We start from the raw sequence: 21,897 nt of genomic DNA, 5'->3' as shown, positions 1-21,897 counted from the left end.
TGTTACATGGCAACAAGAGCTAAAACTGCCTTCCCCAAGTTGGTGCTTCCAAATGGGGACCAACTTCCATCGGTCCCAGTGAGCAGGGTCAGTGGTCAAGGACCAGTCCATAACATCTGGAAACATCAGCTTGGGGCAGGTTGAGCTAAAGAAAGACACTAAGGACATAAGAACAGCCATGCTGGATCCATCTAGTCCAGGCTGCCCATAGGATTGCTCAAGCAGGATGGATGCGAGACCTCCACCTGCCCAATCTCCTAGAGGAGGTAGCTCATAGCCAGCAAGGCTAGTAGCCACTGATAGCTGCCTCCCTCATGAATCATCCAGTCTGCTTTTAAAGACATCCAAATTGGTGGCTATCAGCAGTTCCCACAGCAGCAAATTCCAGCATTTAATTATATGTTGTGTGAAGGACTACTTACTTTTATCTGTCTGAAACCTCCCACCAATCAGCTTCATGGGAGGACCCTGGATTCATGCATTATTTTAAACAACTCTGACTCCCCTTGGTCGCTTTTTTTTTTTAATGCTGAACAGACCCAGTTGTAGCTGCTACTCATAAGGAAGCTGCACCAGCCCCCTGATCTTTTGGTTGCCCTTCTCTGTGCTGCTTGTTCCCAAACTAACAGGACAGCAGGCACATGACTTGCTCACATCCTGGTTTTTAGGAGTGGAGCTCATCACAAATGCAGCAGAAACCTTGCCAGACTTTGCTCCAACCACCTTTCTTGCCATCCAAAGTACCCCTTCCTTATTCCTGCTTACCTAAATTGTGATCAGTGGTTAATGATATTGAGCGTAATCCCCCAGGGATCTCCAATCTTCTTGGGTCTGTGGGCATATTTGGGAGAGTTACGGGCACTCTCACAAAATGGGGTGTGTGTGGCTTGCTGATTCATAAAATGGCTGCCCTGGCAGGCATGGCCTTTCATAAAACTGTAGCTTCTCCGTAGACAAACTGGTGAACCTAAAAGAAAATTGCCCAAGTATGAGGGAGAGGTAGGGCCTGAATTCCAAAACACTAAACCATTTTTTGAACCCTAATATAGTTGTTTGCAGGATGGCAACATCCCAGTTCAGATATATGCACAATATCTCAAAAGAAATAATTAAAATCAGGATATAGAGAAGACCTGATTCTCAGTTTAACCTGCCTCACACAGGCTTGTTCCGATGATAAAAGGCAGAGGAGGAGCAGAACCATTTAAGTTACCCTGTGTTTCCTACAAGAGGAAAAATGGTGAGAAATAAATATAGTAATAAAATACTGATGTGTCATGAACATTAGTGGATTTTTAAACAATAAAGAAACAATTAAGAGTGGATTCTCCAAGTATCTTACCCTCAGCAGACCTTTAAAAAATTAACTACAAGTTTTGTAACTTCTTGGCCACAGAAGCCTGCACTTTCACAGACAGCCAATTTTAAGGAAGGTACGGAGGGGAAGGAGGGAAAACTGGACACAGGTGGAGATCTTATTATCATAGGTAATTAAAGTATACTAATTAAATTAAGACTCCATCTGCCTAAGTGGAGCAAGCCAGCCGAGTCCTTTAATTAAGACACCGTGTTTACTGTAATGGAGGCTGGGAGCAGAAGGCCTGACTGCAGAAGGGATAAGCAAAGAGCTTTCAGCCAACAAGGGGATGCCAAGGAATGGATCCCCGAAGCTGCTAAAATGATTTAATGAACAAGCCACATCCACACGGAAAGAAAGATAGGAGAGGAGAGGAGGATTCAAATGCACTTTGCTGAACGTTTGGCCCTGAGTCTTGCTAGCCATGCCTCCTCCGGTGCATTTCGGAGAATCCCTTTGGAAAAGCCCTCAGATCCCTGCTGGCCTGGAGGCAAGGATTTACAGGGGTGAACTGACCCCCAGGTATGAACCTACCCGCTGGGCTGTGGCCAGCATCAAGGGTGAGCACGGATGCAGACTTGGTGGGGACACAGACACAAACCCCCTGAAATCGATGGTTCATTTCCCTTTCGCTTCTTATTCTGGCCCAGGTGATGGTGATGCTGTGTGGATGCCACTGCGGGTTCACACCTGGGTGCTCTACCTGCTGCTCAAGCAAGCAAGGAAGACGGAACAATGCAGAGCAAGCAGGAGAGGAGAGGGAGCAGCTGGTGTGAAGGGGGATGCATCAAGGGTGAGGGCCCACATGAGCCGTCTTCACCACAGGCCCTCAAAAGCCAGGAACTGGCACTGCCCGGAAGTATCAGCACAACCGAGGCAGCAGTATGTTTAAGCATAGTATTGTACCCATCCCCATCTTTGTTTCCTGTAGAGCACTTCTTTCCAGCAGGCAACTGCTGCTGCTGAGGAAACCCCTGGTTTGAATCTCACCTCTGAAACCGTAAGACAACCTTAGGTGAGGTGCACACTCTTTCAGCCTTAATTCCTACCCCATTGCATCACCGTAATACTGCCTAACAGGGTTGTAGGAAGGATTGTGACTGGAAAATGCACGCAAAGACTTGAACAACTGGGGAGCTGCTACGTTGCACATTTTGACAAAACAGAACATAAGAAGAAAATAAGGGAGAAGGTGAGAAACACAAATATAACTACATAAATGTTGCTATAGCAAGTTCAAATTCACAGATTTCATATGTGAAATTTGTGTGTATAACACACACACACACACGCACGAAAATGCAACTTTCTAAAACAAAATTTCACAAACTTCTATATACCACGTGGCGAAAATGTTGAAAACATTGTTAAGTTTTCAGTCGAGTGCATTATACAGTATATCTCTCCAGTGTTGCAAAGTTGTTTTTTAGCCATCAAAGAGACACAAAGAATGCATTTCGATTGACCATGTGTTAACTTCCAGGAAGCAAGTAAGTAATTTAAAAGAACATATGCATCAGTAAAAATTAACAGTTCAATACAAAGTTTATCATTATTATAACCTCCTTCCCCAAATAAGCAACTACTGAACATTGCCAAAGCGTATACAAATGTTGAGTATTTATCAGAGTGAGTTTATACTTTGATTTTGTATTTTATAAGCCTGCTTTTCTGTGCTAACTCATCCTCAGGACATGATTTCAGTCCTCAGTAGGAGACGCTATTGTTTCTTATACTCCAAAAAATTTGCCAGTGGGCTAAGATCATCTCTATTGTGTCTCTCTCTTCCCTCCTTCCTCTGTGGGTGTGAGATGGGGAAAAAGCACGCAAAGGCAACAGCAGTAGGTTGCAGGTCCCCTGCCCTCTAAGGTTGGTGGGCACATCTGGAAGAGAGTGCTGTGGGCATTTTCACAAAATAGCTGCCATGACCAGTGACAAAGATTTCATTTCTGAGAAGGTAAACGGGTAATACTCAGTGGAAAAATAAGTTACCTAAAGCAGAGGTGGGGCCTGAGCTCCAAAACACGCACCACCCTTTGGACCCATATCAAGACGATGCTAGAGAGCACTTGGCTTTGCAGTACACCAGAGCCCCACTTAATAGTAATTTTAAAAATGTTAATAAATGGAATAAAAAGTCAAGAAGGGCTGGGAGCCTGCCATCTCTGGGCTCGCCTGGTGACCACAGAAGCCATGGCAGAGGAGACCCTCGGCTTTAGGGGTGTTTTTAAACAGTATTTCTTGTGAATCTCTGGCTTGATCACTGAGTGCTCGGTTTGATTTTTGGAAGAGGTTCTTCTTCCCTCTGTGTATGCCACATTCCTGGTATAGGCAGTACCACACTACATAGACCAGTGGTCTGACTGCCTCTGCTTTTATTAATCGTTTGCTTTCTGGTTTTCATGACCTCCTGGTGGTACATTGAACCTTCTAAGAATGACAGGGCTTCCAGCTGTGCCCACAAAGCTCCTCATTCCCACCTCTTTCCCCAAAACTTAGTAGCCGTCATTCCATGTTGTAGGGTGATTTTAGTACCCCAAGTGCCCATTTTGCACTTTTATTTATTTATTTACTAGATTTATATCCTGCCTTTTTTCTTTACAAAGAATTCAAAGTGGCTTACATAATGCTCTTCCTTCTGCCCTCAATCTTATCCTCCCAACAACAGCCCTGTGAGGTAGGTTAGGCTGAGAGTCTGGTCCAAAATCACCCCACAGTGAGTTCCATGGCTGAGCTGAGACTAGAACCCAGATCCCTTGAGTCCCAATACTGTGCTACTAACCATGACCCCACACCAGCTCTCATTTACACATGAGCAGTCTTGCAGATTAATTTTTTACACCCTTGTCACAAGGTGCTTGTCCAGCATATCCCCAAATTTCAGCTTCCTACCTTTTATGGGGGGTTTATATTTTTAAAAAAATGGATTGACAAAGTAATCCCAAAACCACCATAGGAATAGCTAGGCAGGCTGTTTTTGTGACCCCAGACAAAGCTCTCCCTCCCACACCACTGTAAAGGCACAGAGCAAGATTTAGTTCCAGTCATTTTGCTCTCCTTTTAAAGCTGATTCTAATCTAAATCACCAGCAAACAGAATGAGAATCCATTGAGGGAAAGCAGAGCTGTGATTTTTTAAAGCTAGTAGGCCAGACCATTGTTATGTAGGGAAAAGTCAATGGGCCTGCTATTATTATGTAAATTTGCTCCATCTGCAGAGCCTCAGGAAGAATTAAAACATAAATTACCTGTACTTGCAGATTGCTGAAAGCCATTATTATGCCAATTGCAACAACCTGAGGAAAAATTTCAGCCAGAACAAATGTTTTTAGGATCTTGTATTTCTGCAGCCTCAGATGCTTTCTCCTGGGGGTATAAAGTCACCCCAATAGCAACATGTTGGTGTTTTTTTTTAATGCAGAATGAGAAATAAAACCCTCAAAAATGTTAGGGCAGAGTTTCTTCTATACCCTTCTGGCTCTGGACTTGCTCTTCCCCATCCCTCTGCTCCTTTGCTTTGATTCTTCCCTCTTCCTCCCATCCTCTGACCGTGCACTTTCTCTCTACCTAACCCATTCTCCCCTGTTTCTCTCCCTTCTTAGCCCCTGGCCTTGGTCTTGCTCTGTCCCTTTGCCTTGCTGCTTCTCCCAGCTTTCCTATTTTTCTTTCCCCTTTTCCCCACTCTTTACCTCACTTTTAACAAGCCAGGGCCGCCTGGCAACCATGATTTGACTAGCTGCATCCTCCAAGCGAAGCATTTTGCTGTGGTGCCCACAGCACTTTTGTAAATTCTCTGGTACTCTTGCTGATACGAAAAGGTTGAAGGCTGCTGTTCTAAGAAGTGGCAGCATGACCTGTGCAAGACCCCAGATAAAGCCGGCCTTTTGAGCTGAAAGCGAGACGAAGCAAGAACAGATGTTGGCGTGCCAACCAGATGAGAAATTCACCTTCTGCTGAGTTGTCTGTGTGGGTGCAGCTTTGCTCTTGATTTGGAGAATGGGGGTGGTTGCAGGTTGCATCGCTAAAGCATCTCGAGTCATTCTTTGTTAAAACATATTCAATTCATGACCGATGTTTGCAACTGCTTGAAAATTAACTTTGGTGATGGGCAACCCAATTCTATGGGGCTAGACAGCAGCTAAAGGGCTGCGGGACCATTCAGGATCCCAGCTAGGAAATGTTCTGCAATGTCACAGCTGCAACTCTGAGCAGCTTCCAGCTAGCGTGGAAGAGTGTCCTTGGCGATACGGCTTTGTGGATGTTCCGGGGGGCGGGGTGATCGCACAATGATGCAAGCTCTCTAGGTGGAGCTTCAACTTCCTTCCTTCCTGCTCCAAGGTGCCCCATTTGCACAACTGCACTGGGCTGCCTTAAGTGTCTTACAGAGTGGCAAATGGAGGCGACTTCGTGCCTGCGCTTCTCCCACCTTGCATAGGATGACCAAACTCTCCCCAGTTCCAAAGCCTCGGGCAGCCAGGATGGATTTTGCCCTCACAAAAGTGTGTTCACTTTCTGTAAAAGGGAAACAGGGCATTTTCTTCCTCCTTTTGATTCAGATTTAAGGCATTAGGTTAGCTAAGGCAGCTAAGGTCAGAAAGTTTGTTTCCTGATTCTTCTACACTGTGAGATCCTTGGGTGTCCTAATCCCTACTATCTGGGATGTAAAATGTGCAAGATAAGAAGGTATCTCGAAACCTTCGGCAAACCCAAATAATCGGCAAACCTTAAAACAACCTTCCCAGCCTGGCACCATCCCAACATGGGCGACTTACTTTATACTGTTAATGTAAATTATTTTAATTGAAGTTATTTATGTTTGTGAGCCGCCCCAAGGCTTCGGCGAATGGGGCGGCATAGAAATTTTCTAAATAAACAAATAAATAAACATCAACCAGTCAGTATTGTGTAGCTTCAGACGCATCAAGTACCCCCCACCACCATGTGCTGGACTGCAATGCCCATTATCCCCAGGCAAGGAGCTGACGGGGTTGGTAGCCTGACACATCTGGCAGACACAAGGATGGGGACGACTGTGTTAAATAAACAGATGAAGCCTGTTTGTGTTTAATGCTGCTAAAACTCCTGGGCATATGGTGGCAGGGAGGTGAGACTTCGTGTACAGGCCTCTGTTTTGCTTGGCTTCCCTCCTCCCTCCTCTTTGGTCCCAGGAGAGGGAGAGACTGGTAGCAGAGCAGATGGGTGATGTGAGAGAAATCTATCATGTGGGGAAAAAGAGACCCAGCCCGCCCACTAAGTGCTTCGCAGCCTCAGCTTCAGGACACTGTGTTCGCGGCAGAGCACCCCTCTGGGAATACCCCCATGTTCTTTTGGCCCAGGGCTGCAGTGCAGTTGATGCGACTACAACTGCTCACCACTGACTTCCCTTCCGAGCGCCTTGAGCTCGCTCTGCAGTCTCTCCCTGATCGCTTCCTCTCCTCCACAAACTTCAACACAGACCAAGCACGCACACGTGCTCCCCCTGTCCCCACCCCTCCTCTTCATAATATTTTGGTGAGTCCAGTGCCGCTGAGGTGCTGGTGCTCAAAGCTCTCCTGCAGTCACAACCTCTGACCAGGAAGTTGTTTTTGCCACGGCTGCAGCCTCCTCCTCCCAAGATCTGCCCAGGGATGAGCTGATGTTAATCAGGATTGATAGAAATATACTCTGTACATGTCCCAAGAGACTCTTCAGTGTCACTTTACATATTCCAGGCCTGCGCCTGGACACAAATTAGCTGTGATTTTTCTTCCTCTGATCACTGCAACGAGAATGCACATGTATTGTCTCCTTCCCCAGCATGAGAAGAATGGAGTCCATTGAGGTGAACTTGTTTTATAGTGATTTAAGACTCCATTTTGGAGTAGTCATGGGCAAACTTATCCCCAGTGAATTCATTATTTTCTCAGAAAGTAACAGAATTTGAATTTGTCCCTGTGGAGATTTGCTTGCTCGGAAATGCTTCTGGAAATCCGCTTCCCTAATTCCAGCTCCAGTATGAGAGGTTGGCTGTGGAGGTTACTCAGTAGAATAGAAGAGGCAAAACCAATGTGCTTGGAGCCCCTGGTTCATTTAATATTGTGTTTTCAGGTGGAAGCTTAATTGATCTGTTTCACTGTATTTACCTCTGGGCGTGTGTGGAGTTAGGTGGGGGGAAACTAGGGATATGGAGCAAAACCAGCAGGGAAATGTAGCATTGATTATAACCTTGGAACGAAAGAAAGCAGGCTCCAGACTTGGAATCCACTTTTAACCACCATGCTGGCTTACTGCTAGAGGGGCCCCAGAATCAATATCCACCTCTTGCACAAAGAGCCATGGATTCTTGAGAGGGCAGGAAGATCAGTCGGTGATGAGCAGCAAGTGTCTTTTGAGGCAGGGCCAGTTCCAGGTCCTGGAGGCCCCTTGGGCAGTGTATTCTTTGCGGGCCTCCTCCCCTCCCCTCTCCCGAGTGAGTGAGTCAACCTTCTCACTGCATTGCCTCCAGGTCCTGTTGCTCCCCATCCTCTCCCTCATTGCCGCAGCCCCTCACTTGCTTGGCAGACAGGGAACAAGCAGGCCAGGCCGTCTGCTGCTGCTGCTGCTGCTGCTGCTCCTCCTCACTTCGATCCTTCTCTGGTCAGAGCGGGGTGAACAAGCAGGCTGCAAAGGCAATGAGCAGGTGCAGCCCAGGAGCTCTTGTCAGCAGGCACCTACTGGCGGATGGGCCCTGCCAGGTGCCTGACCAAGCCGTGAAGCTGCCCCTGTTTTAGGAGCATGGCAATGCCTTGTAGCAACAGGGAAAGGCAGCTCCAGCAGCTAAGTCAACTTGGGTAGAAGCAGCAGCTCTCGGGACGTCCACCGGCATTCCAGGGGCATTCTCCCTGCGTGACACACCACTGCGCCCGCAGGCATGAGTGAACGAAAGTGTTCTGCCAGAGACAACGCGGGGATTTGTAGCATCATCGCCACCATGCAGAAGTAATCGCTGGGATGAGTTTGCACAAGCTGGAATAGGAAAGAAGGAGCCGAGAGGAGGTGGCTAGCAAGGTGATCTGGGTCTTGCCAATTCTGAGGCACACCCACCAGCATCCTGCTCTTTCTTGGCCTCTGCAGAGAAGGAGACAGTCCCAGATGTGGGGGCGGGTATCTGTTTATTTTTCTTCCTTGCAATGTGACATCTCACTTTGGCAGCAGCATCCCTATTCAGCAAGTAGCTCAGCAAATAACAGGGTTTTTTGTTTTTGTTTTTGCTGCCTTAGATCAAGGCATTCCACTGTTTGGCCTCTTAATCAGGGGTGGATATCTTGTGACCTTCGAGATGTTTTGGTCTATAACTCCCATTGACCTGAGTCAGCATAGTGGGGGCAGGTTTACTCCTGACGACTAAGGGGGCTTCTAGCCAGAGGATTCTAGCCATGCTGATCAAAGGACAGCATCCAGCCATGATTGCAAAGAGAAGATCTCCTCTGGACACTGTCCCTCCTTCCTCCGTTAAGTCCCATTAATGAGTTAGGGTGACAGTAAATAGCACAAGTAAAGAAACCTCATCTTGAAACATCCTGATAATCTGTGACAGTCTGTCGTTTGTGGCCCAAAATTAGTATGCTGATTATTAGAACCTACACGCATCGCCTGGGCGCCTACGGTTCCGTCAGCTAGCAGGGGTGGCCTACCTGTGGGCCGAAGCAGTGGGAGGAAGGCAACTCCCATCTGCCCTAGTCAGCATAGCCAGTGGTGAGCGTTCATGGCGGCTGTAGGCCAGACCATCTGGAGCGCCACAAGGGGCCTGCGCTTGAGCCAAAGCCGCACAGCTGCGGTGGGCAACCTGCAGCCCTCCAGATGCTGCCGCGCGACCACTCACAGCGTCCCTGACCACTGGCCATGCTGGCTGCGGTGCGGCTGCTGATGGTGAGAGACGGGCGATGCCTAGGGGAGCGCTCCTTTCCCACCCCGGCTTTACAATTGTGTGCGTGCCTGGAAAGTCTCACCGAGTTCACTGGGGCTTATTTCCAGGGAAGCGGATATAGGATTGCAGCCTTAGCTGATGTAGTGCTCACCAGCATTAATTGCTGGGGAGTGCAGAAGGAAAATCTCTTTCGTTGATGCTTCAGAAAGACTTTTATCTGCTGGTGCTGGCTAGTCCAAAGAGCTCCTAGCACTGGCTGTCACTGCAGAAGTTTCTGCTGCCATGCTCCTATCCCATCTGCTTTTAGGGATGCTCCTAGCAGGTTGGGGAAAAGCAATATTAAAAAGTGTGTTTACCATCTCCCAGAAAGTTGGAACCTTTTGCTTGTTAAATAAGTTATTTTTCAGTCGGAAAACTCCAACAATGCATCTCTATGAAAATTTGGGTTATATGTATATATTTGGGGTGGTGTATCCACTCCAGATTTTAGTCAGAACTTTAAAGAACCCACCCATAGTGTTGAGCCCCACCCCCAAATAGCTTCAGCACCATAGAGAGCTCACTGAAAGTTCAGACTGCAGCCGGGTGTGGATACATTGCTCCTCTGATGTTGGAACCAACAGCCCACACTAGGTGTTATTGCTTACTAACATTATTGATATTCTGTATCACCCAATCTTTTATTACGTATTTCAACAGCAGAGCACGTGCTATGCAAGGTAGAATGTCCTGGTTCAATCCATGGTACCTCTAGCAAGAAGGACCAGGAATGGCTGGTACGAAAACCATCTGCCTGTGACCCTGGAAACCCATGACCAACCCAAGTGAGCCAAGTTTGTGGCCCTTCAGATGTCAGACCGTATTGTATCAGGTATACAAACGTCTCTTCTGGTTTAAGGTGCTTCTCCTCCGTTCCTCTTCAGTCCTCCTTCATCGTGCTTCGTATCAATTCTGCACATTTTATAACATATTTCTACTCCAAGGTACCAAGCCTTGAAGAATGGCTCCCAGTTCCTGGACCTCCTGTGTTACCTTGTTCTGGTGCTTGACTTTTTAAATATTATTGTGATTGGATTCGGTCTGCTCCTTTTGGGCCTTATGTAAGCTGCTCTGAGGACTAGAAGCATGTTTCCTTTCTTCAGTGAAAGCCAGGCCCTTCACGAAGCTGGTTTCCACACCAGATACCACAACTTTGCAGGTGGAAGACCTGCCACCCTGACATGCAGCTCTGCTTTGAATATAGGAAAAAAGATGCAGTATCACAGGAGTGACCCCCGAAAAAATTAAATTCAGCATAATTATTTTTATTTTTCTGCACACACACAAAAGTGATTGTACGCAAACATCTTTCTCTTTGGTCTTTCAGTTGCTTCTGATTTCTGTTCCTTCTTGTCCTTTATGTGGGGTTCAGCCAGGCAGATGGTTGCGGCGTGGGCAGCTGTGCCGTCTCCCTTTTGCTGTTAACAGCTAAGCATGGTAGATTTGACTTGGGTGTTTGTTCTAAGTGGCTGGTTTTCTGGATGTGCCGGAGCAAAGGTTATTGGAGGCTCAAGCTTTTGAGGCTCATTAAATTTAAATTAGAGGAGGGTTTTTTTTTTTGGTGTGTTTTTTCCTTTCCCCTTTCCCAGTGAGATGAGGGACTCTATTTATTAGCAACCTGGCAAGCATCATATTCTGTAGCTGGAAGTAAATTCTCCCCCTGCTTATGGTGTGATCAGTGTGACAGAGAGGCAATCAAGTCCTGACATTTTCCATTTTTGGAGACTAAATTCTCTCCTTCTACCACCCCACCCCCGCCTTGGGAAACAGGTCTACTTTTCTAATGAGCCATCAGCACCCACCTCCTAATATGTCTCCCGGTGTTTGCAATGCAGTTTGTTGCATGTAACTTTATACTGCACTCTTCATCACCAGAATGCTACCTGGTACATGCCTGGGAAGGTACTCCCTCATAACAACCTTGCAGGCACAGCTGTGCTTCCCACAAAATTGCTGGGAGCAAGCACTGGGCAGAGCAACTGGCTTGAGACACAGTTGGGACCCATCCCATCTCTGGATTTTGGAGCCTCTGGACCTTTATCCTGGATGTGCAAACCATGAATTCTCTCACTTCATTGCTATCTTCTTCCAGTGCTTCATGCAAACTGGGAGAGACAGCATTCTTAAAAGGTGCTATTTGTGGCTTTTGTTAATGCCCAACTTCGTCCCTTTAGGGACTTAGTCTCCAAACCAGGAATGGACAGAAGATCAATCTTCAGATGTGTCCGACTTCATCTCCCAGAACCCCATGCCAGCATGGCGAATGGTCAAGAAAACTTGAGAGCTGAAATCCAAAAAAATATTTTAAGATCCTCCTCCTGCCTCTGACACAAATCTGGGTTTCCATGCTGCTTGCCTTCTCTAAGAAGGAAGAAACATGATCGTAATAGCCAGACAAATGCTAAACCACATGTTTTATCTTCCATAACAGATTTTTTATTTTCTGTAAGAGCTGTCTTTCTGAATCTTACCAACAAATGGTCTGTGTCAATGTTTTGTTGGCTGGCAAGTGCCCTGCCAGGGCTTTTCACATAAAGGCAAGCGCTGTCCCTCAGTGCTGGGCACCAGCAGCTTCTGGCAATCTGAAATGATGGAGGTTGCATTTCTTGCTTCTGTGGGGTAATGCTACAGAACTATCGATGCGAAGGAAGCCATTGCAACAGTGTATAGCAATGAGTTCAGTTGGTTAAATGTTGTCTCCTTTTTCTGTTTGCAGATTGCTTTCTTTTTCCTGGTACTTCTCTCTCTTTCTCTCATTCTCTCTGCAAATTCTGCTTGAGAATTTTGATCCAGCACAAGGAGCTCTTCTATCAAGGGCAGAGCACATGTAGCAATTCAAGCATCCTTCCCCAACTTCTTGTACTACAATTCCCATATCTTCAGCCAGACATGGGAATGTGGGAGCTGTAGTCCACCCTATCCTGAGGCCACCGGACTTGGGAAGGCCAACATAGTGGGTCCGTATATCAAAGCATCAGCTTTTGCACAACTTCTCACTGGCTCCACATGCACTGGCCATTGTGTGTAGAACATCTGTGAAGTTTTGTGCTTCTCACTGGAACTGGACTGAAACATGAATGGTTAGTTGTCTTCCCCACCCACTGACCTGTTAGCCCTCCCGCCAACTCCCACTTCCTAACAAAATGCTATGACGGTGTGCAAAGCCTCGGGTGGAAGCAGACACGCTCTCGCTGGGCATCCCCTCTAGAACAGCGTCTTGCAAGCACAGGACTGGCTCCAGCAAGAGTGTCACTGGAAGAAGTGATGACTTACCTGGTGGCAGCAGCAGGCCTCTGCAGCCCGGGGTGGATGCATCGAGACACTCCTGGAATTTCCCACAATGCCCCATCGTGATGCCCCCTCAGGGCTCAAACTGGGCTAGTGGCAGGAGTCCCTTGCTCAGAATGCTGGGCTGGGGTTAGGCAATGTATAGAAGGGCCTCAGGGCAGGCAATGCCATGTCTGACAGGGTCTGGCAGTGCTCTAAGAACACCAACTGCTGGTACCAGCAGCTCACTTGCTGTTTGATGGGGCTAGTGGACCACATGGTCTTGTTGCAAGGAAGCAGCTTCCCTTCTGGATTTGTTTTCTTCACTGCAAATGGCTGGCCTCGCTGTTTGATCACTTGCAGGTTGCAAACCACTTTCCTTAGTGGCAGAGAAACACTGGCAAGAAATTTGTTTGGACTAGAACAGCCTTCCCCAACTGTGTGCCTTCCAGACACATTTGTACTGCAACACCCAGAATTCCCAGTCAGTGGCCTAGCTGGATGGGATTTCTGGGAGTTGCGGTCTAAATGCTTCTGAAGGCCACCAGACTGGGGAAGGCTGGTCTAGAATAATTTCTCTTACTTCACCAAACCCATCTGTCTCCTTGTTGTGATATTTAGTGTTTAGAAGTAAATCCAGAAGTACCAGGGAGGTGACTTTTTGAGGAGGAGGAGGAGGAGGAGAAGGCGGCGGTGGCAGTGGCACAGGCAAAATTGACTATGAGTTGAGGATAAGCTGTTGATGAACTGCTTGTTGTTGCTGAAACATGGATTCTTGTGTCGTCTGAATGCAACCATACCAAGACATGGTGTGTTCTTGTCAGCGGTTGTTTATGGCTAATAAACCACAGCTGGTTAGGCAACATAAATAATCCATGTTTCAACAACAACCCACAGGCAAGCCTCGAGTGGGTTATTGTGCTGTCTGAACCAAGTCATTGTCAGAGTGTGGTAAAGACGAGGAAGGCCTTGAATATGTTTTGTAAGTAGCCAGCTTCACAGAGCACTCTGTTTCTAAGAAGCTGGGCGGGCTTCTTTGATTACATAAACAGTGTCACAGGAAACATGGTGGCAACAGACGGTCTGTGAGCAAAGAAAGCTCAAGGCCCAGTAGTGGTTAAAACAGAGCATAGGGAGTGTGGAGGGTCTAAGACCGCCCAGACTGCTGGGGTTCAAGGCAAGGAGTAAGAATGTAGTCTCTAAACAGAGCTAAGCATGACCCAGAAAATGGATAAAATGAAAGTGAGTTGTTTTATTATTTAGTGGGAAAAGAGGGCTGGGACTTGAGCGCCACACTGATGGCAGAGGATCCTGAAACATGAGCATAGCTATTAGCATGTTTCATTCCTATTGAGATCCCAAGAAAAATGATATTTTTGAGAGAGACCAAGCTTTTTTTCCCCCTGACACCAAGAAGAAAAGGAAACTACAGGTGTCTCTAACACACCACTAGAAAAAGGTGACTTTGGAGACATAAGAGGCTTCCTAATTAGGGATAGGATTGTGTGTGGCACACAGAACCCTTGTTAGGGGAGAGACTGAGAGGTCAATCTAACCCTGGAAAGATGCAGTTGAATTGCAAGGGCAGCAGAATTGTCTTAAGTAAGGGCCAAATCTATGTGCAGAGCACCTGCAAGGTCTGCTTAAAGGACTCAGGAAAGCAGGAACATTACCACCTGGAGCACAAGCCCTGTGATTCAGTGCATGTGCTGTGGCAGACTCCATGAAAAATGGTTGGACAAATGCCCAGCCGGTCAGAAAGAGCACAATGGATGTGGAAAGCAGAACCATTGCAAGAGCCAGCATTGCAGTGGCCCAAAGAAGAAGAAAAGCTGAATCCGTGCAGTAATGGAGAACCATGATACCATGGGAGGAGAAGAGATCTTTTGGGTGTAACTGAAAGATTCACAACCTCACAAGACATCTCTATCACAGGGAAAGGGGTAGCAGTTCAGTAGCATTTGCTAGAATGATGCTGGAGCAAAGGGTTATGAGATTTCGGGCAGATTGTGGAGCCACTTACCCATGAATTTATTGAGTAGATGCATCACTGGAAAAAATGGCACCATGGACTCTTAATAACAAAACCAATAGTGAGGCCACCGGGGACATGCCAGCTATCGATAAGAAAGCAGGACCATCTGGAATTTGTAGTGATTTGACAGGGTGGATACCTGTCCACTGCTGGGCAGCTGAGCAGCATGGGCCATAGAGTTAATCACAGTGCAACATCACAACATCTGGATAGAAAAGAATGAATAAATAAATAAATAAAATCTGTAGGTTACTGAAAGACATGGACAGTTATTAAGATCTCTGCCCAAATTCTATCAAAATGTGGAGACATATTCCAGGGCACTGGACTATTTGAAGACAATCTGAAGTCAGAAATAGATGCACAAGTGGAAGGTATGATTACCAAATGGCAGAAAACCACTACCCTTTCTGACGACACTGAAGGAAGAATGGACAAATCTGCGGAACAAAGGCATTATCACACCAGCGGAAATGAGCACTGGCTAGATCAGCAGCCTAGCAGTGGTAAGGACGCCATCGGGCAAATGGAGAATCTGCATTGATTCAAAACCACTTAATAGAGCACTCAGAAGAAGCTTCTGTCCACTGCCAACAACTGAGGATGTACTACCAGACCTGTTTAGAGCAAGAGTGTTCACACTTGGTGATGTCAAGAATGGATTTTGGCATGCGGAGCTGGAAGAGTCATCTAGCCACTTGACCATCTTTAGCACATTGTTTGGCAGATACTGCTGGTTAAGGATGCCTGTGGGAATTCATTCCATGACTGAAGTTTTTCAAAGGAAGTTACACCAAGTGCTAGATGGACTTTGGGACCTCAAGACTGTGGTTGATGATATTCTTGGCATAAGAAAGGGGGATGATAAGGAAGAAGCAATCTGGGATCATGATGCCAAGCTACAACTGCTTCTCAAAAGATGTTGCGAGAACGTTAAATGAAAGCTGATCAGATACAGCTGAGAAGAACTGAAGACCTCTACCTTGGGCATCCGTTGACATCGGAAGGACTATGACCAGATGCAGGGAAGGTTAGAGGCATTATGGAGATTACCAGACTACAGCATGTCAAAAGAGTCCAGCACCTTCTCAGCATGGTCAGCTATTGGTCAAGAGTTTGTGCTGATTTGTCTGATACTGGTGAGCCACCGAGGTTGTTAATGCGCAATGATGCAGCCTGGGAATGGGTCCTGACCCAAGAGGAGGCATTCCGAAGAAAGAAAATCTCTTCAGTGTGTCCCCAGTACTGAAGTATTACAGCCCAGCTGAGCAACTGGTACTGCAGTGTGATGTTTCTGAAGAAGTTCTTGGAGCAGAACTGATGCAGAACCGGAAGCCCATCGCTTTTGCTAGTAGGGCAATCTCTGAAACGTAAAGGAGGTATGCACAGGGAGAAAAGTTGTTGCTAGCAGTATTGTTTGGACTGGACTGGCTCCATCAGTTCACCTTTGGACAGATAATAGATGTGCAATCAGATCACATTAGAGATCTTAATGAAGAAACCTTTGCTGAGCACTCCTAGGAGATTTCAGCACATGCAATTGAGACTTCAGGGTTATGAAGGGAGTATGAAGTACTATCCAGGGAAATCCCTGCAGGTGGCAGGCACGCTAAGTAGAGCATCCCTTCCAGAAATCAATAGAGAGGAAGAAAAGAGAGGGTCCATTAATAAGGTACAAGCACTTCCCATCTCTAAAAGTAGTCTCAAAGCAAGCTAGCAGAGCTCAGAACCTGAGGAGGTGCTTCAAGCAGTTAAATGAACCATCTTAGAGGGCTGGCCGCAGGACAAGCCGCAAGTTCCACCAGAAGTTGCCCCATATTTCCAGTGGAGAGATGAATTATGAAATAGGATGGAACTCTGCCTGAGGGAGACCAGGCAGTGATCCCAGTGGCTCTGAGGAGAGACGTTATGAACCAAAGCAGTACATCACACCTGGGAATAAAATCATGCCACGAGTGAACACAAGAGTGGGAATGGGGATTCCAAGAGAAGGCATCTGCCTCTGAGTGCTGACAGAGCAGTGGGAAGGCTGAATCAACAGTAAAGATCAACCCCCCCCCCCAAAAAAAACCCTTTTGTGGAAAGCAAGTGATACAAAGTGGAAAGTGAGAAGTGGGGAAAAAACTCCCGTGGAAAGCAATGCAAGGGATCCTTACCCGGCTATTTTGGATCATTGTAGCGCCCCTTCCCAAGGAATGGATTGTAGCCCAGTGTGAAGATTAATGAGGTGGAAAACTGAACCTTCGCTGCCCATGAGAGACTGTTTGCTACACCCATCGTGTGGATGGAGCATAGGGTGACAATTTACGGAAGGAGCTCAACGTGCAACAGTCCCAGGAAGTAGCACAGCACAACAAATGAGCCAAGAATGAGACCACAGTGTGGAAAGGTTTCAGCACTACCTGCAGGTCCACCTGTGAAAGACTCACAAAAGGTCCCAGTGGAGAATGCAATGGGAGACGTGTCTTATGAGGTTGTCACAGATAGCAGAACTCAGTTGAGGAGTGCTGGCAGAGAGGCCTAGGCAAAAGTTTCCAGCCTGAGGACCAAAATGACATTGATAAATGGTTAGACATTGGTGGGTCCCTTGTGGAGGAGAAAGAGAAGCTGGATTCTGCACTGGAAAGAGACATGCAAGCAAGGTCCAGCCCACACAGGAAAGAAAGAAAGAGGCCAAACAGAGCAGAAGCATGTATAGCACTGAGCAAGCGAGAGGCAGGAGGCTGGTACATTGGACAGCATATCTGGGCAACTGTGAACCCTGGAGAGAGGAGATCAGAGCAGTGGTAAAAAGCTGCATCTCTGTGGTGGGCCATGTGCTTGCAACCTCTCGCTTGGATTAGCGAATGCTTTGTTTTGACCTGTTGAAGGGAAGGATGTGTCAGTATGGACAGAGTTTAAAGCAAAGCCAGCAATGGCTGGGAGGCGGAGTTTGAAGGAGGCACCGGAAGAGAGGAGGAGGAAGAGGAGGAGACAGGGAGCATGGATTCAGACGACATGTTAACCCATGTTTCAACAACCCATGTTTCAGTCCACACTGAGCCCAGTCAACCAAATAGTGAGTTATCAGGTTGTCAGAAACTAGTCATTGTCAGAATGTATGAGAAGCAAAGAGGGAGCAGAAAGCCTGTAAGTGTCCTTTATAAGAAACCACCTTCATAAAGCACACGTTATATGAAATTGGGAGTAGGTCTGTTGATTACTTAACAGTGTTACATGAAACACTTGTACTTTAATTGGCAGAAGAATCAAGCACCGATCAGGAGCCTATCTGTTGTTGTTGTTGACCGAATGTGTCTGGTCCATTTCCTAGGGCAAAGCCAGGATCCATTTTCCTATCCTTGAGTTGATGTTGAAAAATGTTGCGGGAGAAATGTAAATACTTGTGAAGGGCCAAAGACAAAACTGAGCCAAACCAAAAGCAAATCTAGAAGGCAACTTCTTGAGAAAACAGCCTTCCTTACTGTAGTTGTCGTTCCCCACTCCCCCCCGCCCCAGATGTGTTGGATTGCATGTCCCAGTATTCTCACTCCTTGGGAATGATGGGTCATGGCAGTGCAGTGCATTTGGAGGGCACCAGGCTGGGGAAAGATGAGATTCCAGAGCTGATTAAGATAGATCACTCATCATTCTGTGCAGGAGGAGTTACTGTGGCTTTCATATTTATCATTGATTTTTTCCAGGCTGAGGCTGTGTCCGGACAAGGCTTTCTCTACACATTCATGGAATTTTAAAGGGGATCAAGATGCCCCTATCTTCCATTTGTAAGCCTTCTCTGTTTTCCTGCCACTACTTCTGCCTTTTTTATTCCCTAGTCACACTACAAGCAAAGAAGCACACACCCCTATTAAGGGTGCATGATCCTAGGCATATTTAGAAAGGAAAAACATCCTACAATTCCTAGCTTTCCCAGTGCTATTTCTATATACGCAGAGCATTGCACCCTAGACAGAAAAGCTGCATTGACTGGTAGTGCTAGGAGCTGTCTGTCCGGAAGCACCCCAGGATTGCTTGCCCTTCCCAGATACATGTGCGGGCTGGCAGTCTCCCTGCCGTTATTAATGGGAGAGACACCGAGTTTCTTCTCCACTTTAACAGCAAAAGCCAGAGCCGGTCTTCATTCTCCCCCTCCATACTGCTGAGGGGAAACTTTATTTTTCATTTCAATGACAGTATTAAAAATAAATACATGATACAAGGAGATGTGGCCATCCTTTAATTGGAGAGAAAGAGGAAAGTACGCAGCAAACTGGAGGCAGAACAGAGAAATCTGACACAAGGGGACATGTGATCTCCTGGAGAAGGTGGGGGAGGGATGAGAGAAGCAGAGAAACTTGCAAAAGGAGCTGGGGGGAAATAATTCTTTTTGAAACATTTCTTAATAGCACCAAATGCTTTTCCAATCTTCTGCTCATCCGTCATCACAACAGTCCTCTGAGGTAGGTCCTAATGTTTCTCTCCATCTCACAGGTGGGAAATAGGCTGAGTCACTTGCTCATGGCAATCTGCAAAGACACTCTCCCCCTGTGTGGTGCCTTCCAGAGGTGCTGGGCAGCAGCTCCATCATCCCTGGCCAGAATGGGAGCTGTAGTTAACACCTCTGGAATGTGCCAGGTTGGAGACGGCTGCACTAAGTCCTAGGATTAAAGCCAGCTCATCTCCCAGGCCAGCAACCTGGGAAATGCAGTCTGGAAATAGGACAAGAGATCTGCATTGGCTGTGGGGACACCTACATACCGCTTGGCCATTGGTGAACTGCACCTGGCAACCAGGTAGTGCACAGGTAAGTGCATGGCATTCCGCAGAGGGATCCTTGCGCACTCATGTACCAGGGTGCAGCCGTGGCCTCACGTTCTTGGTGGTGCTTTCATGACTTCCTTCTGTGGGAGTTTGCCAAAGATTTCAAAGTTCTGTATTTTTCGCTCTATAAGACGCACCTGACCATAAGACGCACCTAGTTTTTAGAGGAGGCATCCATGGAAAGCTTCCTGATAATCACAGGCACATTCCCCATCACTTCCCCATGGGCTTCATTAAAAGATGAGTTGCCATTTGAAAACACACACCGACCTGTGATTAACAGCTCTCACCTGTGCCGGAGGAGGGGAGCGGAGCAGGGTGCGCCGAGCGCGTGCCGGCCAGGTGTGGTGCAGCCGGGCCGGCAGTGGTCTTCTGGGCAGCGCAGCGGCAGCAGGTCTTCCCGGGCAGTGGGGGTGAGCAGTCCATCTCTCCGTGTGGCTGGCGGGTTAAAGCCCGCGGCTCCTCCTCCTCCACACCGCTCCCCCTGAGCGGCACAGCTCTCACCTGCGCCGGAGGGGGGGGGGGCAGAGCAGGGCACGCCAAGTGTGTGCTGGCCAGGTGGTGCCACATGGTGAAGGCGGCCGGCAGCGTCCTGGGCGTCGGGCATACACACATTTGCTCTATAAGACGCATAGACATTTCCCCTTACTTTCGAGGGGGGAAAAGTGCATCTTATAGAGCGAAAAATACGGTACTCTTAAGACTGGGTTTGCTGGCATTAATCAAACGGTATGATTACAAGGCATTCGTAGCATCATATATTATCTTTCCATAGGTATTTCACAGAGCTATGACATCTCGTCAATTGAGAGGGTAATCTTATGCGTTTGCCACTCAGTAGACAGCTTGGAGACAGCTCCAAGCCTCCAGCTTTCTGTCGGCCGAAAGCCCCGAAGGCAAAACCAGGCAGGGTAGGGCCCTGCCGCTTCTTCATCTTCATCTTCTGCTGCTAAGCTGCTAAACCGATGTAGCCAGACGGCTTCTTGGCCCATCTGGCCAGCTAGCTCACCAGGGAAGGGGTGGGACGGCAACCGAGAGGGTCCTGAATCAGGTGGATCCAGGCAACTCCTCCTCTGCCACCTTGCCTTCTCCCCCCGCCATGTCACTTCTGTGACCTGGGCGGAGACGCCACTGTGCAGCTCTCCACAGCGGCCTGTCAGGGGAGGAGCCAGGCCATGCTAGCGCGACTCCAGTTGCAGAGGAGAGGTGTCCCCAGGTGTTGTCTGGAAGCCACAGGATTGCTCTATTCATCCATTCCACTTAAAAAAAGGTGTTTTGATTGCTTAGATTGCCCTCAATTAGCCTCAGGCTAGCATGTGCATTTATTTAAATAAAATGCAAAGTACTTTTAAAGGAAAACTGTGGGCATCAGACAGCTTATCAGATGAGGCATACTTTTTCCTCTGTGGAACACTTTATGTACTATACATACAGGGGTGTGTGTGTGTGTGTGTGTGGTTGTGTAATAAGCTTCCTGTCCTAGGGCAGGGGTGGGCAGCTCTTAGGCCTTGGCCTGGTTGCAACAGCCCTCTGTAAGCCATCCATCCTGATCTCTGGCAAGGATGATTTGCCCCTTCCCTGGCAGCCTGCTGGCCAGGGAGGAAGAGAGAAGGGTGGGATGCAGAGATGGAGAGGCATGTTGGTGGAAGAAAGAGTGGGCTGGGTGGGTAGGTGGGGGGTCCAAAGAGCCCAAGAGCAAGAAGCCAGATCCACCCATCCTTGACTCTGGTTTTGCTCACTGCTGGCTTTGCCCCAGCCCATCATCCATACGCGCCCCTGCCCACCTTACCCCTTGGCAGAAAAGCAAGCTCCCTTCTCTTGTCTTGCATGGTGCTTGAAATGGCATGTGCATCATGGCAGTGGCAGAAGATGCCAGTACAATCTCTCCGGTACGTTAGGGAACTGGACGCCTTTTCTAAAATAAGAACGGCCAACTTCCTGCCACCTGCCCGGTCCCCACGGTACTTGATAAACATGCTGTTGTAGCAGCAGTTATATTATAACTGTGCCCTAGTCAAGAAATCCTTACTGATTAGGGCAGTCTTTCCCAAGCTGGGCTACAGCCCCTCAAGGCAGGCTGCAGTCCAACATTTCTGGAAGGCACCAGCTTGGGGAAGGCCACCTGAAGATGAGGCAGACCTCGCCAGCACAGGATTAGGCAGGGGAAGAGAACTTGGGGCAACAGAACCGGAAAGGATGTTCTGTTAGGCCTGGTGGCCCAGCATTTCCCTCTCTGTGTCAGGGAAGTGGATTGTGCCCAGTTCGCGATGGCTCTTGGAAATGAAGTGTCCCACCAGTTGTGCCAATGATCTATTTTCAGTTTTACAAAGGAGTAAAGGGTGCAAGGAGCAGGGGTATGTGGAGGAGAGGAAGCAGATATTAGCTCTCCAGTGCCATCAAGTGGGGCAGAATGGGACATGGCCGGATCTGGCCCAAGAGGCATAAGCCACCCCATCCATTTTTCTCCCGTCCCGGCCCCGTGGGGAGTTCTGTCTTGGAATCCCCTGGTGAATTT

At 47.7% G+C, this 21,897-nt stretch overlaps 1 protein-coding gene across 3 annotated transcripts in view; it reads left to right on the top strand.

Moving 5' to 3' along the window:
* The window catches only part of LOC123030648 (speckle type BTB/POZ protein), a 122,122-nt gene that overhangs the window by 74,345 nt on the left and 25,880 nt on the right, over nucleotides 1-21,897 (top strand). The window lies entirely within an intron of this gene.

The sequence above is a fragment of the Varanus komodoensis genome, unplaced genomic scaffold, assembly GCF_004798865.1.
Source record: "Varanus komodoensis strain SLA01 unplaced genomic scaffold, ASM479886v1 scaffold45, whole genome shotgun sequence".
In the NCBI taxonomy this organism is placed as follows: Eukaryota; Metazoa; Chordata; class Lepidosauria; order Squamata; family Varanidae; genus Varanus; species Varanus komodoensis.
The sequence above is the reverse complement of the archived record's forward strand: the minus strand, read 5'-3'. Positions and strand labels throughout refer to the sequence as shown.